At 39.3% G+C, this 23,361-nt stretch overlaps 8 non-coding genes across 8 annotated transcripts; 4 read left to right on the top strand and 4 right to left on the bottom strand.

Annotated features, from left to right (window-relative positions):
- Window positions 1–231: 231 nt before the first annotated feature.
- TRNAL-CAG (transfer RNA leucine (anticodon CAG)) lies at window positions 232–314 on the bottom strand. Its single transcript has one exon. It is a non-coding gene; the product is annotated as a tRNA-Leu (tRNA).
- Window positions 315–2,775: 2,461 nt separating this feature from the next.
- Window positions 2,776–2,848, top strand: TRNAF-GAA (transfer RNA phenylalanine (anticodon GAA)). Its single transcript has one exon. It is a non-coding gene; the product is annotated as a tRNA-Phe (tRNA).
- Window positions 2,849–4,095: 1,247 nt separating this feature from the next.
- Window positions 4,096–4,178, bottom strand: TRNAL-CAG (transfer RNA leucine (anticodon CAG)). Its single transcript has one exon. It is a non-coding gene; the product is annotated as a tRNA-Leu (tRNA).
- A 691-nt stretch (window positions 4,179–4,869) lies between these two features.
- TRNAL-CAG (transfer RNA leucine (anticodon CAG)) lies at window positions 4,870–4,952 on the bottom strand. Its single transcript has one exon. It is a non-coding gene; the product is annotated as a tRNA-Leu (tRNA).
- Window positions 4,953–5,093: 141 nt separating this feature from the next.
- TRNAF-GAA (transfer RNA phenylalanine (anticodon GAA)) lies at window positions 5,094–5,166 on the top strand. Its single transcript has one exon. It is a non-coding gene; the product is annotated as a tRNA-Phe (tRNA).
- Window positions 5,167–6,418: 1,252 nt separating this feature from the next.
- Window positions 6,419–6,501, bottom strand: TRNAL-CAG (transfer RNA leucine (anticodon CAG)). The gene has a single exon. It is a non-coding gene; the product is annotated as a tRNA-Leu (tRNA).
- A 141-nt stretch (window positions 6,502–6,642) lies between these two features.
- Window positions 6,643–6,715, top strand: TRNAF-GAA (transfer RNA phenylalanine (anticodon GAA)). Its single transcript has one exon. It is a non-coding gene; the product is annotated as a tRNA-Phe (tRNA).
- Window positions 6,716–8,190: 1,475 nt separating this feature from the next.
- TRNAF-GAA (transfer RNA phenylalanine (anticodon GAA)) lies at window positions 8,191–8,263 on the top strand. The gene has a single exon. It is a non-coding gene; the product is annotated as a tRNA-Phe (tRNA).
- The last annotated feature ends 15,098 nt before the right edge of the window (window positions 8,264–23,361 follow it).

Consider the following 23,361-nt stretch of genomic DNA (forward strand, 5'->3'; position numbering starts at 1 on the left):
CTTTAAGATTTTGTGTATCTTGAGGTTTATTTTATGAGATTTTCCACCTCCCTCTTCTTACTGATAGTGCAGCAGAGAACAACATGATTGTGACAGACAGGATTGAGGATCCAGAGGGTTATCATTGGCTTTGTCCTTGGACTAATCTGGTTTGTGGAAATGTCTGAATTGTGACAGAGGGACATAGTGAAAATGAAAAAAAAAAAACATGACTGTAATGTAACAGAAACCTGTCAGAAGTGGGATTCGAACCCACGCCTCAAGTAGAGACTGCGACCTGAACGCAGTGCCTTGGACCGCTCGGCCATCCTGACAAGCACAACTGTGGAAAATTCACACTTTCTTAAAACAAACACATTTTTTGTTTGGCCCCAAAAAAAGGCAAATTTTGAACTGAAAATTTATTAACGCCTTTGAGTGTGCCTTGCAATGCTGTAGCTTTAACTTTGTAGGTTGCTGAAATAGCTCAGTTGGGAGAGCGTTAGACTGAAGGTCTAAAGGTCCCTGGTCCGATCCCGGGTTTCAGCACGCTGTTTTTAAGTATGAGTGATTTGAGATAAAGTTCTTTCTCCATATGCATTTAGCTAGATTTTCTTTCTTTGTGAAGTGCAGATATACCTGAAAAAAACAGTTTTAAGTATCTCTTTTCAGAACAGTCACTAATGCGAGAAGAAAATGAAAGTAGTTATTCTGAAAAATTAAGTTGAAGTCGAAGTAGTATGGAGGAAATCGGAGAAAAAATCTGAGAAATATCAACATAAAGTGCTAAGGATCTTTAAGATTTTGTGTATCTTGAGGTTTATTTTATGAGGTTTTCCACCTCCCTCTTCTTACTGATAGTGCAGCAGAGAACAACATGATTGTGACAGACAGGATTGAGGATCCAGAGGGTTCTCATTGGCTTTGTCCTTGGACTAATCTGGTTTGTGGAAATGTCTGAATTGTGACAGAGGGACATAGTGAAAATGAAAAAAAACCAAAACATGATTGTAATGTAACAGAAACTTGTCAGATGTGGGATTCAAACCCACGCCTCTAGTAGAGACTGCGACCTGAACGCAGCGCCTTGGACCTCTCGGCCATCCTGACAAGCACAACTGTGGAAAATTCACACTTTCTAAAAACAAACACATTTTTTGTTTGGCCCCAAAAAAAGGCAAATTTTGAACTGAAAATTTATTAACGCCTTTGAGTTTGCCTTGCAATGCTGTAGCTTTAACTTTGTAGGTTGCTGAAATAGCTCAGTTGGGAGAGTGTTAGACTGAAGATCTAAAGGTCCCTGGTCCGATCCCGGGTTTCAGCACGCTGTTTTTAAGTATGAGTGATTTGAGATAAAGTTCTTTCTCCATATGCATTTAGCAAGATTTTCATTCTTTGTGAAGTGCAGATATACCTGAAAAAAACAGTTTTAAGTATCTCTTTTCAGAACAGTCACTAATGCGAGAAGAAAATGAAAGTAGTTATACTGAAAAATTAAGTTGAAGTCGAAGTAGTATGGAGGAAATCAGAAAAAAAATCTGAGAAATATCAACATAAAGTGCTAAGGATCTTTAAGATTTTATGTATCTTGAGGTTTATTTTATGAGATTTTTCACCTCCCTCTTCTTACTGATAGTGCAGCAGAGAACAACATGATTGTGACAGACAGGATTGAGGATCCAGAGGGTTCTCATTGGCTTTGTCCTTGGACTAATCTGGTTTGTGGAAATGTCTGAATTGTGACAGAGGGACATAGTGAAAATGAAAAAAAAAAAAACATGACAGTAATGTAACAGAAACCTGTCAGAAATGGGATTCGAACCCACACCTCAAGTAGACACTGCGACCTGAACGCAGCGCCTTGGACCGCTCGGCCATCCTGACAAGCACAACTGTGGAAAATTCACACTTTCTAAAAACAAACACATTTTTTGTTTGGCCCCAAAAAAAGGCAAATTTTGAACTGAAAATGTATTAACGCCTTTGAGTTTGCCTTGCAATGCTGTAGCTTTAACTTTGTAGGTTGCTGAAATAGCTAAGTTGGTAGAGCGTTAGACTGAAGATCTAAAGGTCCTGGTCCGATCCTGGGGTTCAGCACGCTGTTTTTAAGTATGAGTGATTTGAGATAAAGTTCTTTCTCCATATGCATTTGGCAAGATTTTCATTCTTTGTGAAGTGCAGATATACCTGAAAAAAACAGTTTTAAGTATCTCTTTTCAGAACAGTCACTAATGCGAGAAGAAAATGAAAGTAGTTATACTGAAAAATTAAGTTGAAGTCGAAGTAGTATGGAGGAAATCAGAAAAAAATCTGAGAAATATCAACATAAAGTGCTAAGGATCTTTAAGATTTTGTGTATCTTGAGGTTTATTTTATGAGATTTTTTACCTCCCTATTCTTACTGATAGTGCAGCAGAGAACAACATGATTGTGACAGACAGGATTGAGGATCCAGAGGGTTCTCATTGGCTTTGTCCTTGGACTAATCTGGTTTGTGGAAATGTCTGAATTGTGACAGCGGGACATAGTGAAAATGAAAAAAAAAAAACATGATTGTAATGTAACAGAAACCTGTCAGAAGTGGGATTCGAACCCACGCCTCAAGTAGAGACTGTGACCTAAACGCAGCGCCTTGGACCACTCGGCCATCCTGACAAGCACAACTGTGGCAAATTCACACTTTCTAAAAACAAACAAATTTTTTGTTTGGCCCCAAAAAAATGCAAATTTTGAACTGAAAATGTATTAACGCCTTTGAGTTTGCCTTGCAATGCTGTAGCTTTAACTTTGTAGGTTGCTGAAATAGCTCAGTTGGGAGAGCGTTAGACTGAAGATCTAAAGGTCCCTGGTCCGATCCCGGGTTTCAGCACGCTGTTTTTAAGTATGAGTGATTTGAGATAAAGTTCTTTCTCCATATGCATTTAGCAAGATTTTCATTCTTTGTGAAGTGCAGATATACCTGAAAAAAACAGTTTTAAGTATCTCTTTTCAGAACAGTCACTAATGCGAGAAGAAAATGAAAGTAGTTATACTGAAAAATTAAGTTGAAGTCGAAGTAGTATGGAGGAAATCAGAAAAAAATCTGAGAAATATCAACATAAAGTGCTAAGGATCTTTAAGATTTTGTGTATCTTGAGGTTTATTTTATGAGATTTTTTACCTCCCTCTTCTTACTGATAGTGCAGCAGAGAACAACATGATTGTGACAGACAGGATTGAGGATCCAGAGGGTTCTCATTGGCTTTGTCCTTGGACTAATCTGGTTTGTGGAAATGTCTGAATTGTGACAGCGGGACATAGTGAAAATGAAAAAAAAAAACATGATTGTAATGTAACAGAAACCTGTCAGAAGTGGGATTCGAACCCACGCCTCAAGTAGAGACTGTAACCTAAACGCAGCACCTTGGACCACTCGGCCATCCTTACAAGCACAACTGTGGAAAATTCACACTTTCTAAAAACAAACAAATTTTTTGTTTGGCCCCAAAAAAATGCAAATTTTGAACTGAAAATGTATTAACGCCTTTGAGTTTGCCTTGCAATGCTGTAGCTTTAACATTGTAGGTTGCTGAAATAGCTCAGTTGGGAGAGCGTTAGACTGAAGATCTAAAGGTCCCTGGTCCGATCCCGGATTTCAGCACGCTGTTTTTAAGTATGAGTGATTTGAGATAAAGTTCTTTCTCCATATGCATTTAGCAAGATTTTCATTCTTTGTGAAGTGCAGATATACCTGAAAAAAACAGTTTTAAGTATCTCTTTTCAGAACAGTCACTAATGCGAGAAGAAAATGAAAGTAGTTATACTGAAAAATTAAGTTGAAGTCGAAGTAGTATGGAGGAAATCAGAAAAAAAATCTGAGAAATATCAACATAAAGTGCTAAGGATCTTTAAGATTTTGTGTATCTTGAGGTTTATTTTATGAGATTTTTCACCTCCCTCTTCTTACTGATAGTGCAGCAGAGAACAACATGATTGTGACAGACAGGATTGAGGATCCAGAGGGTTCTCATTGGCTTTGTCCTTGGACTAATCTGGTTTGTGGAAATGTCTGAATTGTGACAGAGGGACATAGTGAAAATGAAAAAAAAAAAACATGATTGTAATGTAACAGAAACCTGTCAGAAGTGGGATTCGAACCCACGCCTCAAGTAGAGACTGCGACCTGAACGCAGCGCCTTGGACCGCTCGGCCATCCTGACAAGCACAACTGTGAAAAATTCACACTTTCTAAAAGCAAACACATTTTTGGTTTGGCGCCAAAAAAAGGCAAATTTTGAACTGAAAATGTATTAACGCCTTTGAGTTTGCCTTGCAATGCTGTAGCTTTAACTTTGTAGGTTGCTGAAATAGCTCAGTTGGGAGAGCGTTAGACTGAAGATTTAAAGGTCCCTGGTCCGATCCCGGGTTTCTGCACGCTGTTTTTAAGTATGAGTGATTTGAGATAAAAATCTTTCTCCATATGCACTTAGCAAGATTTTCATTCTTTGTGAAGTGCAGATATACCTGAAAAAAACAGTTTTAAGTATCTCTTTTCAGAACAGTCACTAATGCGAGAAGAAAATGAAAGTAGTTATACTTAAAAATTAAGTTGAAGTCGAAGTAGTATGGAGGAAATCGGAGAAAAAATCTGAGAAATATCAACATAAAGTGCTAAGGATCTTTAAGATTTTGTGTATCTTGAGGTTTATTTTATGAGATTTTTCACCTCCCTCTTCTTATTGATAGTGCAGCAGAGAACAACATGATTGTGACAGACAGGATTGAGGATCCAGAGGGTTCTCATTGGCTTTGTCCTTGGAATAATCTGGTTTGTGGAAATGTCTGAATTGTGACAGAGGGACATAGTGAAAATGAAAAAAAAAAAAACATGATAGTAATGTAACAGAAACCTGTCAGAAGTGGGATTCGAACCCACGCCTCTAGTAGAGACTGCGACCTGAACGCAGCGCCTTGGACCGCTCGGCCATCCTGACAAGCACAACTGTGGAAAATTCACACTTTCTAAAAACAAACACATTTTTTGTTTGGCCCCAAAAAAATGCAAATTTTGAACTGAAAATGTATTAACGCCTTTGAGTTTGCCTTGCAATGCTGTAGCTTTAACTTTGTAGGTTGCTGAAATAGCTCAGTTGGGAGAGCGTTAGACTGAAGATCTAAAGGTCCCTGGTCCGATCCCGGGTTTCAGCACGCTGTTTTTAAGTATGAGTGATTTGAGATAAAGTTCTTTCTCCATATGCATTTAGCAAGATTTTCATTCTTTGTGAAGTGCAGATATACCTGAAAAAAACAGTTTTAAGTATCTCTTTTCAGAACAGTCACTAATGCGAGAAGAAAATGAAAGTAGTTATACTGAAAAATTAAGTTGAAGTTGAAGTAGTATGGAGGAAATCGGAGAAAAAATCTGAGAAATATCAACATAAAGTGCTAAGGATCTTTAAGATTTTGTGTATCTTGAGGTTTATTTTATGAGATTTTCCACCTCCCTCTTCTTACTGATAGTGCAGCAGAGAACAACATGATTGTGACAGACAGGATTGAGGATCCAGAGGGTTCTCATTGGCTTTGTCCTTGGACTAATCTGGATTGTGGAAATGTCTGAATTGTGACAGAGGGACATAGTGAAAATGAAAAAAAAAAAGACATGATTGTAATGTAACAGAAACCTGTCAGAAGTGGGATTCGAACCCACGCCTCAAGTAGAGACGGCGACCTGACTGCAGCGCCTTGGACCGCTCGGCCATCCTGACAAGCACAAATGTGGAAAATTCACACTTTCTAAAAACAAACACATTTTTTGTTTGGCCCCAAAAAATTGCAAATTTTGAACTGAAAATGTATTAACGCCTTTGAGTTTGCCTTGCAATGCTGTAGCTTTAACTTTGTAGGTTGCTGAAATAGCTCAGTTGGGAGAGCGTTAGACTGAAGATCTAAAGGTCCCTGGTCCTATCCCGGGTTTCAGCATGCTGTTTTTAAGTATGAGTGATTTGAGATAAAGTTCTTTCTCCATATGCATTTAGCAAGATTTTCATTCTTTGTGAAATGCAGATATACCTGAAAAAAACAGTTTTAAGTATCTCTTTTCTGAACAGTCACTAATGCGAGAAGAAAATGAAAGTAGTTATACTGAAAAATTAAGTTGAAGTCGAAGTAGTATGGAGGAAATCGGAGAAAAAATCTGAGAACTATCAACATAAAGTGCTAAGGATCTTTAAGATTTTGTGTATCTTGAGGTTTATTTTATGAGATTTTCCACCTCCCTCTTCTTACTGATAGTGCAGCAGAGAACAACATGATTGTGACAGACAGGATTGAGGATCCAGAGGGTTCTCATTGGCTTTGTCCTTGGACTAATCTGGTTTGTGGAAATGTCTGAATTGTGACAGAGGGACATAGTGAAAATGAATAAAAAAAAAAACATGATTGTAATGTAACAGAAACCTGTCAGAAGTGGGATTCGAACCCACGCCTCAAGTAGAGACTGCGACCTGAACGCAGCGCCTTGGACCGCTCGGCCATCCTGACAAGCACAACTGTGAAAAATTCACACTTTCTAAAAACAAACACATTTTTTGTTTGGCCCCGAAAAAAGGCAAATTTTGAACTGAAAATGTATTAACGCCTTTGAGTTTGCCTTGCAATGCTGTAGCTTTAACTTTGTAGGTTGCTGAAATAGCTCAGTTGGGAGAGCGTTAGACTGAAGATCTAAAGGTCCCTGGTCCGATCCCGGGTTTCAGCACGCTGTTTTTAAGTATGAGTGATTTGAGATAAAGTTCTTTCTCCATTTGCATTTAGCAAGATTTTCATTCTTTGTGAAGTGCAGATATACCTGAATAAAACAGTTTTACGTATCTCTTTTCAGAACAGTCACTAATGCGAGAAGAAAATGAAAGTAGTTATACTGAAAAATTAAGTTGAAGTCGAAGTAGTATGGAGGAAATCGGAAAAAAAATCTGAGAAATATCAACATAAAGTGCTAAGGATCTTTAAGATTTTGTGTATCTTGAGGTTTATTTTATGAGATTTTTCACCTCCCTCTTCTTACTGATAGTGCAGCAGAGAACAACATGATTGTGACAGACAGGATTAAGGATCCAGAGGGTTCTCATTGGCTTTGTCCTTGGACTAATCTGGTTTGTGGAAATGTCTGAATTGTGACAGAGGGACATAGTGAAAATGAAAAAAAAAAAACATGATTGTAATGTAACAGAAACCTGTCAGAAGTGGGATTCAAACCCACGCCTCAAGTAGAGACTGCGACCTGAACGCAGCGCCTTGGACCGCCCGGCCATCCTGACAAGCACAACTGTGGAAAATTCACACTTTCTAAAAACAAACACATTTTTTGTTTGGCCCCAAAAAAATGCAAATTTTGAACTGAAAATTTATTAACGCCTTTGAGTTTGCCTTGCAATGCTGTAGCTTTAACTTTGTAGGTTGCTGAAATAGCTCAGTTGGGAGAGCGTTAGACTGAAGATTTAAAGGTCCCTGGTCCGATCCCGGGTTTCAGCACGCTGTTTTTAAGTATGAGTGATTTGAGATAAAGTTCTTTCTCCATATGCATTTAGCAAGATTTTCATTCTTTGTGAAGTGCAGATATACCTGAAAAAAACAGTTTTAAGTATCTCTTTTCAGAACAGTCACTAATGCGAGAAGAAAATGAAAGTAGTTATACTGAAAAATTAAGTTGAAGTCGAAGTAGTATGGAGGAAATCGGAGAAAAAATCTGAGAAATATCAACATAAAGTGCTAAGGATCTTTAAGATTTTGTGTATCTTGAGGTTTATTTTATGAGATTTTCCACCTTTCTCTTCTTACTGATAGTGCAGCAGAGAACAACATGATTGTGACAGACAGGATTGAGGATCCAGAGGGTTCTCATTGGCTTTGTCCTTGGACTAATCTGGTTTGTGGAAATGTCTGAATTGTGACAGAGGGACATAGTGAAAATGAAAAAAAAACAAAACATGATTGTAATGTAACAGAAACCTGTCAGAAGTGGGATTCGAACCCATGCCTCAAGTAGAGACTGCGACCTTAACGCAGCGCCTTGGACCGCTCGGCCATCCTGACAAGCACAAGTGTGGAAAATTCACACTTTCTAAAAACAAACACATTTTTTGTTTGGCCCCAAAAAAAGGCAAATTTTGAACTGAAAATTTATTAACGCCTTTGAGTTTGCCTTGCAATGCTGTAGCTTTAACTTTGTAGGTTGCTGAAATAGCTCAGTTGGGAGAGCGTTAGACTGAAGATCTAAAGGTCCCTGGTCCGATCCCGGGTTTCAGCACGCTGTTTTTAAGTATGAGTGATTTGAAATAAAGTTCTTTCTCCATATGCATTTAGCAAGATTTTCATTCTTTGTGAAGTGCAGATATACCTGAAAAAAACAGTTTTAAGTATCTCTTTTCAGAACAGTCACTAATGCGAGAAGAAAATGAAAGTAGTTATACTGAAAAATTAAGTTGAAGTCGAAGTAGTATGGAGGAAATCAGAAAAAAAATCTGAGAAATATCAACATAAAGTGCTAAGGATCTTTAAGATTTTGTGTATCTTGTGGTTTATTTTATGAGATTTTTCACCTCCCTCTTCTTACTGATAGTGGAGCAGAGAACAACATGATTGTGACAGACAGGATTGAGGATCCAGAGGGTTCTCATTGGCTTTGTCCTTGGACTAATCTGGTTTGTGGAAATGTCTGAATTGTGACAGAGGGACATAGTGAAAATGAAAAAAAAACAAACATGATTGTAATGTAACAGAAACCTGTCAGAAGTGGGATTCGAACCCACGCCTCAAGTAGAGACTGCGACCTAAACGCAGCGCCTTGGACCGCTCGGCCATTCTGACAAGCACAACTGTGGAAAATTCACACTTTCTAAAAACAAACACATTTTTTGTTTGGCCCCAAAAAAAGGCAAATTTTGAACTGAAAATTTATTAACACCTTTGAGTTTGCCTTGCAATGCTGTAGCTTTAACTTTGTAGGTTGCTGAAATAGCTCAGTTGGGAGAGCGTTAGACTGAAGATCTAAAGGTCCCTGGTCCGATCCAGGGTTTCCGCACGCTGTTTTTAAGTATGAGTGATTTGAGATAAAGTTCTTTCTCCATATGCATTTAGCAAGATTTTCATTCTTTGTGAAGTGCAGATATACCTGAAAAAAACAGTTTTAAGTATCTCTTTTCAGAACAGTCACTAATGCGAGAAGAAAATGAAAGTAGTTATACTGAAAAATTAAGTTGAAGTCGAAGTAGTATGGAGGAAATCGGAGAAAAAATCTGAGAAATATCAACATAAAGTGCTAAGGATCTTTAAGATTTTGTGTATCTTGATTAGAGCTGAGCGCGGTTCGTGGTTCTCCAGTTCTAGGCTCGAGTGGTTTTGGTGCCTGTTCTAGATCGAACTAGAACTCGAGCTTTTTGCAAAAGCTCGATAGTTCTAGAAACGTTCGAGAATGGTTCTAGCAGCAAAAAACAAGCTAAATCATAGCTTGGTTTCTGCTGTAATAGTGTAAGTCACTCTGTGAATCACACTATTATCACATTTCAGTGTATAGTGTGCGTGAACAGCGCCTTCAGATCACTGCTGTTTCTATAATGGCGATCGCCTTTTTTTTTTTTTTTTTCTTGTCTTCCTTCCCTAAGCGCGCGCGTCTTGTGGGGCGGGCCAGCATGTCAGCCAATCCCAGACACACACACAGCTAAGTGGACTTTGAGCCAGAGAAGCAACGGCATGTGTGATAGGATGTCCATGTAACATGTCCCTGCATTATAAAACCGGACATTTTCTTCCAGGACGCCATTATCTGCCTTCTGCGTCTTTGGTGTCAGACATCACTGTCGCAGCTCCGTCATCCTGAGTCCTATAGCCGATACAGCTGTATGCGCTGCATACACAGCGTTAGACAGCTTAGGGAGAGCACTTTATAGCAGTCCTTTTAAGGGCTCAAACCGGCAGGGTCAGAGAGCCATAGGTGACAGGTCCTGCAAACAGCAACAGCGTCTGTGTAGCCAAGGTCAGGGATTTCCTCCCTGCATTTCACCATTAGGAGGGAATAGAAAGGCAGGCTTCCATTCCTCTACCCAGAGCACCACAATCCTGCCACTGTACCCTCTTGTCCTCTGCACACTCCAACTCATTATAACTAAGCCATTATACTAGCAAACACTCAGTGTACCTAGTGGCATCCTATCTGTGGCTATTGGACTTTGCTATAGTCCCACTAGTGCAAAGACATTTGCAGAGCATGTCTGCCTGCATTGCACACTCCAACTTTTTTAAACTAAGCCATTATACTAGCAAACAGTCAGTGTACCTAGTGGCATCCTAAACGTGGCTATTGGACTTTGCTATAGTCCCACGAGTGCAAAGACATTTGCAGAGCACGTCTGCCTGCATTGCACACTCAAACTTTTTTAAACTAAGCAATTTTACTAGCAAACACTCAGTGTACCTAGTGGCATCCTAAACGTGGCTATTGGACTTTGCTATAGTCCCACTAGTGCAAAGACATTTGCAGAGCACGTCTGCCTGCATTGCACACTCAAACTTTTTTAAACTAAGCAATTTTACTAGCAAACACTCAGTGTACCTAGTGGCATCCTAAACGTGGCTATTGGACTTTGCTATAGTCCCACTAGTGCAAAGACATTTGCAGAGCACGTCTGCCTGCATTGCACACTCCAACTTTTTTAAACTAAGCAATTTTACTAGCAAACACTCAGTGTACCTAGTGGCATCCTATCTGTGGCTATTGGACTTTGCTATAGTCCCACTAGTGCAAAGACATTTGCAGAGCACGTCTGCCTGCATTGCACACTCCAACTTTTTTAAACTAAGCCATTATACTAGCAAACAGTCAGTGTACCTAGTGGCATCCTAAACGTGGCTATTGGACTTTGCTATAGTCCCACTAGTGCAAAGACATTTGCAGAGCACGTCTGCCTGCATTGCACACTCAAACTTTTTTAAACTAAGCAATTTTACTAGCAAACACTCAGTGAACCTAGTGGCATCCTAAACGTGGCTATTGGACTTTGCTATAGTCCCACTAGTGCAAAGACATTTGCAGAGCACGTCTGCCTGCATTGCACACTCCAACTTTTTTAAACTAAGCAATTTTACTAGCAAACACTCAGTGTACCTAGTGGCATCCTATCTGTGGCTATTGGACTTTGCTATAGTCCCACTAGTGCAAAGACATTTGCAGAGCACGTCTGCCTGCATTGCACACTCCAACTTTTTTAAACTAAGCCATTATACTAGCAAACAGTCAGTGTACCTAGTGGCATCCTAAACGTGGCTATTGGACTTTGCTATAGTCCCACTAGTGCAAAGACATTTGCAGAGCACGTCTGCCTGCATTGCACACTCAAACTTTTTTAAACTAAGCAATTTTACTAGCAAACACTCAGTGTACCTAGTGGCATCCTAAACGTGGCTATTGGACTTTGCTATAGTCCCACTAGTGCAAAGACATTTGCAGAGCACGTCTGCCTGCATTGCACACTCAAACTTTTTTAAACTAAGCAATTTTACTAGCAAACACTCAGTGTACCTAGTGTCATCCTATCTGTGGCTATTGGACTTTGCTATAGTCCCACTAGTGCAAAGACATTTGCAGAGCACGTCTGCCTGCATTGCACACTCCAACTTTTTTAAACTAAGCCATTATACTAGCAAACAGTCAGTGTACCTAGTGGCATTATAAAAGTGGCTATTGGACTTTGCTATAGTCCCACTAGTGCAAAGACATTAGCAGAGCACGTCTGCCTGCATTGCACACTCCAACTTTTTTAAACTAAGCAATTTTACTAGCAAACACTCAGTGTACCTAGTGGCATCCTAAACGTGGCTATTGTACTTTTGTCTATTCACAGTATTGGAACGATATTTGCAGCACGTCTGCCTGCATTGCACACTCAAACTTTTTTAAACTCAGCCATTATACTAGCAAACACTCACTGTACCTAGTTGTATCCTAAACGTGGCTATTGTACTTTTGTCTATTCACAGTATTGGAACGATATTTGCAGCACGTCTGCCTGCATTGCACACTCAAACTTTTTTAAACTCAGCCATTATACTAGCAAACACTCAGTGTACCTAGTTGTATCCTAAACGTGGCTATTGTACTTTTGTCTATTCACAGTATTGGAACGATATTTGCAGCACGTCTGCCTGCATTGCACACTCAAACTTTTTTAAACTCAGCCATTATACTAGCAAACACTCACTGTACCTAGTTGTATCCTAAACGTGGCTATTGTACTTTTGTCTATTCACAGTATTGGAACGATATTTGCAGCACGTCTGCCTGCATTGCACACTCAAACTTTTTTAAACTCAGCCATTATACTAGCAAACACTCAGTGTACCTAGTTGTATCCTAAACGTGGCTATTGTACTTTTGTCTATTCACAGTATTGGAACGATATTTGCAGCACGTCTGCCTGCATTGCACACTCAAACTTTTTTAAACTCAGCCATTATACTAGCAAACACTCAGTGTACCTAGTTGTATCCTAAACGTGGCTATTGTACTTTTGTCTATTCACAGTATTGGAACGATATTTGCAGCACGTCTGCCTGCATTGCACACTCAAACTTTTTTAAACTCAGCCATTATACTAGCAAACACTCAGTGTACCTAGTTGTATCCGAAACGTGGCTATTGTACTTTTGTCTATTCACAGTATTGGAATGATATTTGCAGCACGTCTGCCTGCATTGCACACTCAAACTTTTTTAAACTCAGCCATTATACTAGCAAACACTCAGTGTACCTAGTGGCATCCTAAACGTGGCTATTGTACTTTTGTCTATTCACAGTATTGGAACGATATTTGCAGCACGTCTGCCTGCATTGCACACTCAAACTTTTTAAAACTCAGCCATTATACTAGCAAACACTCACTGTACCTAGTTGTATCCTAAACGTGGCTATTGTACTTTTGTCTATTCACAGTATTGGAACGATATTTGCAGCACGTCTGCCTGCATTGCACACTCAAACTTTTTTAAACTCAGCCATTATACTAGCAAACACTCAGTGTACCTAGTTGTATCCTAAACGTGGCTATTGTACTTTTGTCTATTCACAGTATTGGAACGATATTTGCAGCACGTCTGCCTGCATTGCACACTCAAACTTTTTTAAACTCAGCCATTATACTAGCAAACACTCAGTGTACCTAGTTGTATCCTAAACGTGGCTATTGTACTTTTGTCTATTCACAGTATTGGAACGATATTTGCAGCACGTCTGCCTGCATTGCACACTCAAACTTTTTTAAACTCAGCCATTATACTAGCAAACACTCACTGTACCTAGTTGTATCCTAAACGTGGCTATTGTACTTTTGTCTATTCACAGTATTGGAACGATATTTGCAGCACGTCTGCCTGCATTGCACACTCAAACTTTTTTAAACTCAGCCATTATACTAGCAAACACTCAGTGTACCTAGTTGTATCCTAAACGTGGCTATTGTACTTTTGTCTATTCACAGTATTGGAACGATATTTGCAGCACGTCTGCCTGCATTGCACACTCAAACTTTTTTAAACTCAGCCATTATACTAGCAAACACTCAGTGTACCTAGTTGTATCCTAAACGTGGCTATTGTACTTTTGTCTATTCACAGTATTGGAACGATATTTGCAGCACGTCTGCCTGCATTGCACACTCAAACTTTTTTAAACTAAGCCATTATACTAGCAAACAGTCAGTGTACCTAGTGGCATCCTAAACGTGGCTATTGTACTTTTGTCTATTCACAGTATTGGAACGATATTTGCCGCACGTCTGCCTGCATTGCACACTCAAATTTTTTTAAACTCAGCCATTATACTAGCAAACACTCAGTGTACCTAGTGGCATCCTAAACGTGGCTATGGTACTTTTGTCTATTCACAGTATTGGAACGATATTTGCAGCACGTCTGCCTGCATTGCACACTCAAACTTTTTTAAACTCAGCCATTATACTAGCAAACACTCAGTGTACCTAGTTGTATCCTAAACGTGGCTATTGTACTTTTGTCTATTCACAGTATTGGAACGATATTTGCAGCACGTCTGCCTGCATTGCACACTCAAACTTTTTTAAACTCAGCCATTATACTAGCAAACACTCAGTGTACCTAGTTGTATCCTAAACGTGGCTATTGTACTTTTGTCTATTCACAGTATTGGAACGATATTTGCAGCACGTCTGCCTGCATTGCACACTCAAACTTTTTTAAACTCAGCCATTATACTAGCAAACACTCAGTGTACCTAGTGGCATCCTAAACGTGGCTATTGTACTTTTGTCTATTCACAGTATTGGAACGATATTTGCAGCACGTCTGCCTGCATTGCACACTCAAACTTTTTTAAACTCAGCCATTATACTAGCAAACACTCAGTGTACCTAGTTGTATCCTAAACGTGGCTATTGTACTTTTGTCTATTCACAGTATTGGAACGATATTTGCAGCACGTCTGCCTGCATTGCACACTCAAACTTTTTTAAACTCAGCCATTATACTAGCAAACACTCAGTGTACCTAGTTGTATCCTAAACGTGGCTATTGTACTTTTGTCTATTCACAGTATTGGAACGATATTTGCAGCACGTCTGCCTGCATTGCACACTCAAACTTTTTTAAACTCAGCCATTATACTAGCAAACACTCAGTGTACCTAGTTGTATCCTAAACGTGGCTATTGTACTTTTGTCTATTCACAGTATTGGAACGATATTTGCAGCACGTCTGCCTGCATTGCACACTCAAACTTTTTTAAACTCAGCCATTATACTAGCAAACACTCAGTGTACCTAGTTGTATCCTAAACGAGGCTATTGTACTTTTGTCTATTCACAGTATTGGAACGATATTTGCAGCACGTCTGCCTGCATTGCACACTCAAACTTTTTTAAACTCAGCCATTATACTAGCAAACACTCACTGTACCTAGTTGTATCCTAAACGTGGCTATTGTACTTTTGTCTATTCACAGTATTGGAAAGATATTTGCAGCACGTCTGCCTGCATTGCACACTCAAACTTTTTTAAACTCAGCCATTATACTAGCAAACACTCAGTGTACCTAGTTGTATCCTAAACGTGGCTATTGTACTTTTGTCTATTCACAGTATTGGAACGATATTTGCAGCACGTCTGCCTGCATTGCACACTCAAACTTTTTTAAACTAAGCCATTATACTAGCAAACAGTCAGTGTACCTAGTGGCATCCTAAACGTGGCTATTGTACTTTTGTCTATTCACAGTATTGGAACGATATTTGCAGCACGTCTGCCTGCATTGCACACTCAAACTTTTTTAAACTCAGCCATTATACTAGCAAACACTCAGTGTACGTAGTGGCATCCTAAACGTGGCTATTGTACTTTTGTCTATTCACAGTATTGGAACGATATTTGCAGCACGTCTGCCTGCATTGCACACTCAAACTTTTTTAAACTCAGCCATTATACTAGCAAACACTCAGTGTACCTAGTTGTATCCTAAACGTGGCTATTGTACTTTTGTCTATTCACAGTATTGGAACGATATTTGCAGCACGTCTGCCTGCATTGCACACTCAAACTTTTTTAAACTCAGCCATTATACTAGCAAACACTCAGTGTACCTAGTTGTATCCTAAACGTGGCTATTGTACTTTTGTCTATTCACAGTATTGGAACGATATTTGCAGCACGTCTGCCTGCATTGCACACTCAAACTTTTTTAAACTCAGCCATTATACTAGCAAACACTCAGTGTACCTAGTGGCATCCTAAACGTGGCTATTGTACTTTTGTCTATTCACAGTATTGGAACGATATTTGCAGCACGTCTGCCTGCATTGCACACTCAAACTTTTTTAAACTCAGCCATTATACTAGCAAACACTCAGTGTACCTAGTTGTATCCTAAACGTGGCTATTGTACTTTTGTCTATTCACAGTATTGGAACGATATTTGCAGCACGTCTGCCTGCATTGCACACTCAAACTTTTTTAAACTCAGCCATTATACTAGCAAACACTCACTGTACCTAGTTGTATCCTAAACGTGGCTATTGTACTTTTGTCTATTCACAGTATTGGAACGATATTTGCAGCACGTCTGCCTGCATTGCACACTCAAACTTTTTTAAACTCAGCCATTATACTAGCAAACACTCAGTGTACCTAGTTGTATCCTAAACGTGGCTATTGTACTTTTGTCTATTCACAGTATTGGAACGATATTTGCAGCACGTCTGCCTGCATTGCACACTCAAACTTTTTTAAACTCAGCCATTATACTAGCAAACACTCAGTGTACCTAGTTGTATCCTAAACGTGGCTATTGTACTTTTGTCTATTCACAGTATTGGAACGATATTTGCAGCACGTCTGCCTGCATTGCACACTCAAACTTTTTTAAACTCAGCCATTATACTAGCAAACACTCAGTGTACCTAGTTGTATCCGAAACGTGGCTATTGTACTTTTGTCTATTCACAGTATTGGAATGATATTTGCAGCACGTCTGCCTGCATTGCACACTCAAACTTTTTTAAACTCAGCCATTATACTAGCAATCACTCAGTGTACCTAGTGGCATCCTAAACGTGGCTATTGTACTTTTGTCTATTCACAGTATTGGAACGATATTTGCAGCACGTCTGCCTGCATTGCACACTCAAACTTTTTAAAACTCAGCCATTATACTAGCAAACACTCACTGTACCTAGTTGTATCCTAAACGTGGCTATTGTACTTTTGTCTATTCACAGTATTGGAACGATATTTGCAGCACGTCTGCCTGCATTGCACACTCAAACTTTTTTAAACTCAGCCATTATACTAGCAAACACTCAGTGTACCTAGTTGTATCCTAAACGTGGCTATTGTACTTTTGTCTATTCACAGTATTGGAACGATATTTGCAGCACGTCTGCCTGCATTGCACACTCAAACTTTTTTAAACTCAGCCATTATACTAGCAAACACTCAGTGTACCTAGTTGTATCCTAAACGTGGCTATTGTACTTTTGTCTATTCACAGTATTGGAACGATATTTGCAGCACGTCTGCCTGCATTGCACACTCAAACTTTTTTAAACTCAGCCATTATACTAGCAAACACTCACTGTACCTAGTTGTATCCTAAACGTGGCTATTGTACTTTTGTCTATTCACAGTATTGGAACGATATTTGCAGCACGTCTGCCTGCATTGCACACTCAAACTTTTTTAAACTCAGCCATTATACTAGCAAACACTCAGTGTACCTAGTTGTATCCTAAACGTGGCTATTGTACTTTTGTCTATTCACAGTATTGGAACGATATTTGCAGCACGTCTGCCTGCATTGCACATTCAAACTTTTTTAAACTCAGCCATTATACTAGCAAACACTCAGTGTACCTAGTTGTATCCTAAACGTGGCTATTGTACTTTTGTCTATTCACAGTATTGGAACGATATTTGCAGCACGTCTGCCTGCATTGCACACTCAAACTTTTTTAAACTAAGCCATTATACTAGCAAACAGTCAGTGTACCTAGTGGCATCCTAAACGTGGCTATTGTACTTTTGTCTATTCACAGTATTGGAACGATATTTGCCGCACGTCTGCCTGCATTGCACACTCAAATTTTTTTAAACTCAGCCATTATACTAGCAAACACTCAGTGTACCTAGTGGCATCCTAAACGTGGCTATTGTACTTTTGTCTATTCACAGTATTGGAACGATATTTGCAGCACGTCTGCCTGCATTGCACACTCAAACTTTTTTAAACTCAGCCATTATACTAGCAAACACTCAGTGTACCTAGTTGTATCCTAAACGTGGCTATTGTACTTTTGTCTATTCACAGTATTGGAACGATATTTGCAGCACGTCTGCCTGCATTGCACACTCAAACTTTTTTAAACTCAGCCATTATACTAGCAAACACTCAGTGTACCTAGTTGTATCCTAAACGTGGCTATTGTACTTTTGTCTATTCACAGTATTGGAACGATATTTGCAGCACGTCTGCCTGCATTGCACACTCAAACTTTTTTAAACTCAGCCATTATACTAGCAAACACTCAGTGTACCTAGTGGCATCCTAAACGTGGCTATTGTACTTTTGTCTATTCACAGTATTGGAACGATATTTGCAGCACGTCTGCCTGCATTGCACACTCAAACTTTTTTAAACTCAGCCATTATACTAGCAAACACTCAGTGTACCTAGTTGTATCCTAAACGTGGCTATTGTACTTTTGTCTATTCACAGTATTGGAACGATATTTGCAGCACGTCTGCCTGCATTGCACACTCAAACTTTTTTAAACTCAGCCATTATACTAGCAAACACTCAGTGTACCTAGTTGTATCCTAAACGTGGCTATTGTACTTTTGTCTATTCACAGTATTGGAACGATATTTGCAGCACGTCTGCCTGCATTGCACACTCAAACTTTTTTAAACTCAGCCATTATACTAGCAAACACTCAGTGTACCTAGTTGTATCCTAAACGTGGCTATTGTACTTTTGTCTATTCACAGTATTGGAACGATATTTGCAGCACGTCTGCCTGCATTGCACACTCAAACTTTTTTAAACTCAGCCATTATACTAGCAAACACTCAGTGTACCTAGTTGTATCCTAAACGAGGCTATTGTACTTTTGTCTATTCACAGTATTGGAACGATATTTGCAGCCCGTCTGCCTGCATTGCACACTCAAACTTTTTTAAACTCAGCCATTATACTAGCAAACACTCACTGTACCTAGTTGTATCCTAAACGTGGCTATTGTACTTTTGTCTATTCACAGTATTGGAAAGATATTTGCAGCACGTCTGCCTGCATTGCACACTCAAACTTTTTTAAACTCAGCCATTATACTAGCAAACACTCAGTGTACCTAGTTGTATCCTAAACGTGGCTATTGTACTTTTGTCTATTCACAGTATTGGAACGATATTTGCAGCACGTCTGCCTGCATTGCACACTCAAACTTTTTTAAACTAAGCCATTATACTAGCAAACAGTCAGTGTACCTAGTGGCATCCTAAACGTGGCTATTGTACTTTTGTCTATTCACAGTATTGGAACGATATTTGCAGCACGTCTGCCTGCATTGCACACTCAAACTTTTTTAAACTCAGCCATTATACTAGCAAACACTCAGTGTACCTAGTGGCATCCTAAACGTGGCTATTGTACTTTTGTCTATTCACAGTATTGGAACGATATTTGCAGCACGTCTGCCTGCATTGCACACTCAAACTTTTTTAAACTCAGCCATTATACTAGCAAACACTCAGTGTACCTAGTTGTATCCTAAACGTGGCTATTGTACTTTTGTCTATTCACAGTATTGGAACGATATTTGCAGCACGTCTGCCTGCATTGCACACTCAAACTTTTTTAAACTCAGCCATTATACTAGCAAACACTCAGTGTACCTAGTTGTATCCTAAACGTGGCTATTGTACTTTTGTCTATTCACAGTATTGGAACGATATTTGCAGCACGTCTGCCTGCATTGCACACTCAAACTTTTTTAAACTCAGCCATTATACTAGCAAACACTCAGTGTACCTAGTGGCATCCTAAACGTGGCTATTGTACTTTTGTCTATTCACAGTATTGGAACGATATTTGCAGCACGTCTGCCTGCATTGCACACTCAAACTTTTTTAAACTCAGCCATTATACTAGCAAACACTCAGTGTACCTAGTTGTATCCTAAACGTGGCTATTGTACTTTTGTCTATTCACAGTATTGGAACGATATTTGCAGCACGTCTGCCTGCATTGCACACTCAAACTTTTTTAAACTCAGCCATTATACTAGCAAACACTCACTGTACCTAGTTGTATCCTAAACGTGGCTATTGTACTTTTGTCTATTCACAGTATTGGAACGATATTTGCAGCACGTCTGCCTGCATTGCACACTCAAACTTTTTTAAACTCAGCCATTATACTAGCAAACACTCAGTGTACCTAGTTGTATCCTAAACGTGGCTATTGTACTTTTGTCTATTCACAGTATTGGAACGATATTTGCAGCACGTCTGCCTGCATTGCACACTCAAACTTTTTTAAACTCAGCCATTATACTAGCAAACACTCAGTGTACCTAGTTGTATCCTAAACGTGGCTATTGTACTTTTGTCTATTCACAGTATTGGAACGATATTTGCAGCACGTCTGCCTGCATTGCACACTCAAACTTTTTTAAACTAAGCCATTATACTAGCAAACAGTCAGTGTACCTAGTGGTATCCTAAACGTGGCTATTGTACTTTTGTCTATTCACAGTATTGGAACGATATTTGCAGCACGTCTGCCTGCATTGCACACTCAAACTTTTTTAAACTCAGCCATTATACTAGCAAACACTCACTGTACCTAGTTGTATCCTAAACGTGGCTACTGTACTTTTGTCTATTCACAGTATTGGAACGATATTTGCAGCACGTCTGCCTGCATTGCACACTCAAACTTTTTTAAACTAAGCCATTATACTAGCAAACAGTCAGTGTACCTAGTGGCATCCTAAACGTGGCTATTGTACTTTTGTCTATTCACAGTATTGGAACGATATTTGCAGCACGTCTGCCTGCATTGCACACTCAAACTTTTTTAAACTCAGCCATTATACTAGCAAACACTCACTGTACCTAGTTGTATCCTAAACGTGGCTACTGTACTTTTGTCTATTCACAGTATTGGAACGATATTTGCAGCACGTCTGCCTGCATTGCACACTCAAACTTTTTTAAACTCAGCCATTATACTAGCAAACACTCAGTGTACCTAGTTGTATCCTAAACGTGGCTATTGTACTTTTGTCTATTCACAGTATTGGAACGATATTTGCAGCACGTCTGCCTGCATTGCACACTCAAACTTTTTTAAACTCAGCCATTATACTAGCAAACACTCAGTTTACCTAGTTGTATCCTAAACGTGGCTATTGTACTTTTGTCTATTCACAGTATTGGAACGATATTTGCAGCACGTCTGCCTGCATTGCACACTCAAACTTTTTTAAACTCAGCCATTATACTAGCAAACACTCACTGTACCTAGTTGTATCCTAAACGTGGCTATTGTACTTTTGTCTATTCACAGTATTGGAATGATATTTGCAGCACGTCTGCCTGCATTGCACACTCAAACTTTTTTAAACTCAGCCATTATACTAGCAAACACTCAGTGTACCTAGTTATATCCTAAACGTGGCTATTGTACTTTTGTCTATTCACAGTATTGGAACGATATTTGCAGCACGTCTGCCTGCATTGCACACTCAAACTTTTTTAAACTCAGCCATTATACTAGCAAACACTCAGTGCACCTAGTGGCATCCTAAACGTGGCTATTGTACTTTTGTCTATTCACAGTATTGGAACGATATTTGCAGCACGTCTGCCTGCATTGCACACTCAAACTTTTTTAAACTCAGCCATTATACTAGCAAACACTCAGTGTACCTAGTTGTATCCTAAACGTGGCTATTGTACTTTTGTCTATTCACAGTATTGGAACGATATTTGCAGCACGTCTGCCTGCATTGCACACTCAAACTTTTTTAAACTCAGCCATTATACTAGCAAACACTCAGTGTACCTAGTGGCATCCTAAACGTGGCTATTGGACTTTGCTATAGTCCCACTAGTGCAAAGACATTTGCAGAGCACGTCTGCCTGCATTGCACACTCAAACTTTTTTAAACTAAGCAATTTTACTAGCAAACACTCAGTGCACCTAGTGGCATCCTAAACGTGGCTATTGTACTTTTGTCTATTCACAGTATTGGAACGATATTTGCAGCACGTCTGCCTGCATTGCACACTCAAACTTTTTTAAACTCAGCCATTATACTAGCAAACACTCAGTGTACCTAGTTGTATCCTAAACGTGGCTATTGTACTTTTGTCTATTCACAGTATTGGAACGATATTTGCAGCACGTCTGCCTGCATTGCACACTCAAACTTTTTTAAACTCAGCCATTATACTAGCAAACACTCACTGTACCTAGTTGTATCCTAAACGTGGCTATTGTACTTTTGTCTATTCACAGTTTTGTAACGATATTTGCAGCACGTCTGCCTGCATTGCACACTCAAACTTTTTTAAACTCAGCCATTATACTAGCAAACACTCAGTGTACCTAGTTGTATCCTAAACGTGGCTATTGTACTTTTGTCTATTCACAGTATTGGAACGATATTTGCAGCACGTCTGCCTGCATTGCACACTCAAACTTTTTTAAACTCAGCCATTATACTAGCAAACACTCAGTGTACCTAGTTGTATCCGAAACGTGGCTATTGTACTTTTGTCTATTCACAGTATTGGAACGATATTTGCAGCACGTCTGCCTGCATTGCACACTCAAACTTTTTTAAACTCAGCCATTATACTAGCAAACACTCAGTGTACCTAGTTGTATCCTAAACGTGGCTATTGTACTTTTGTCTATTCACAGTATTGGAACGATATTTGCAGCACGTCTGCCTGCATTGCACACTCAAACTTTTTTAAACTCAGCCATTATACTAGCAAACACTCAGTGTACCTAGTTGTATCCTAAACGTGGCTATTGTACTTTTGTCTATTCACAGTATTGGAACGATATTTGCAGCACGTCTGCCTGCATTGCACACTCAAACGTTTTTAAACTCAGCCATTATACTAGCAAACACTCACTGTACCTAGTTGTATCCTAAACGTGGCTATTGTACTTTTGTATATTCACAGTATTGGAACGATATTTGCAGCACGTCTGCCTGCATTGCACACTCAAACTTTTTTAAACTCAGCCATTATACTAGCAAACACTCAGTGTACCTAGTTGTATCCTAAACGTGGCTATTGTACTTTTGTCTATTCACAGTATTGGAACGATATTTGCAGCACGTCTGCCTGCATTGCACACTCAAACTTTTTTAAACTCAGCCATTATACTAGCAAACACTCAGTGTACCTAGTTGTATCCTAAACGTGGCTATTGTACTTTTGTCTATTCACAGTATTGGAACGATATTTGCAGCACGTCTGCCTGCATTGCACACTCAAACTTTTTTAAACTCAGCCATTATACTAGCAAACACTCAGTGTACCTAGTTGTATCCTAAACGTGGCTATTGTACTTTTGTCTATTCACAGTATTGGAACGATATTTGCAGCACGTCTGCCTGCATTGCACACTCAAACTTTTTTAAACTCAGCCATTATACTAGCAAACACTCAGTGTACCTAGTGGCATCCTAAACGTGGCTATTGTACTTTTGTCTATTCACAGTATTGGAACGATATTTGCAGCACGTCTGCCTGCATTGCACACTCAAACTTTTTTAAACTCAGCCATTATACTAGCAAACACTC

Source organism: Anomaloglossus baeobatrachus, chromosome 1 (assembly GCF_048569485.1).
Source record: "Anomaloglossus baeobatrachus isolate aAnoBae1 chromosome 1, aAnoBae1.hap1, whole genome shotgun sequence".
Classification (NCBI taxonomy): Eukaryota; Metazoa; Chordata; class Amphibia; order Anura; family Aromobatidae; genus Anomaloglossus; species Anomaloglossus baeobatrachus.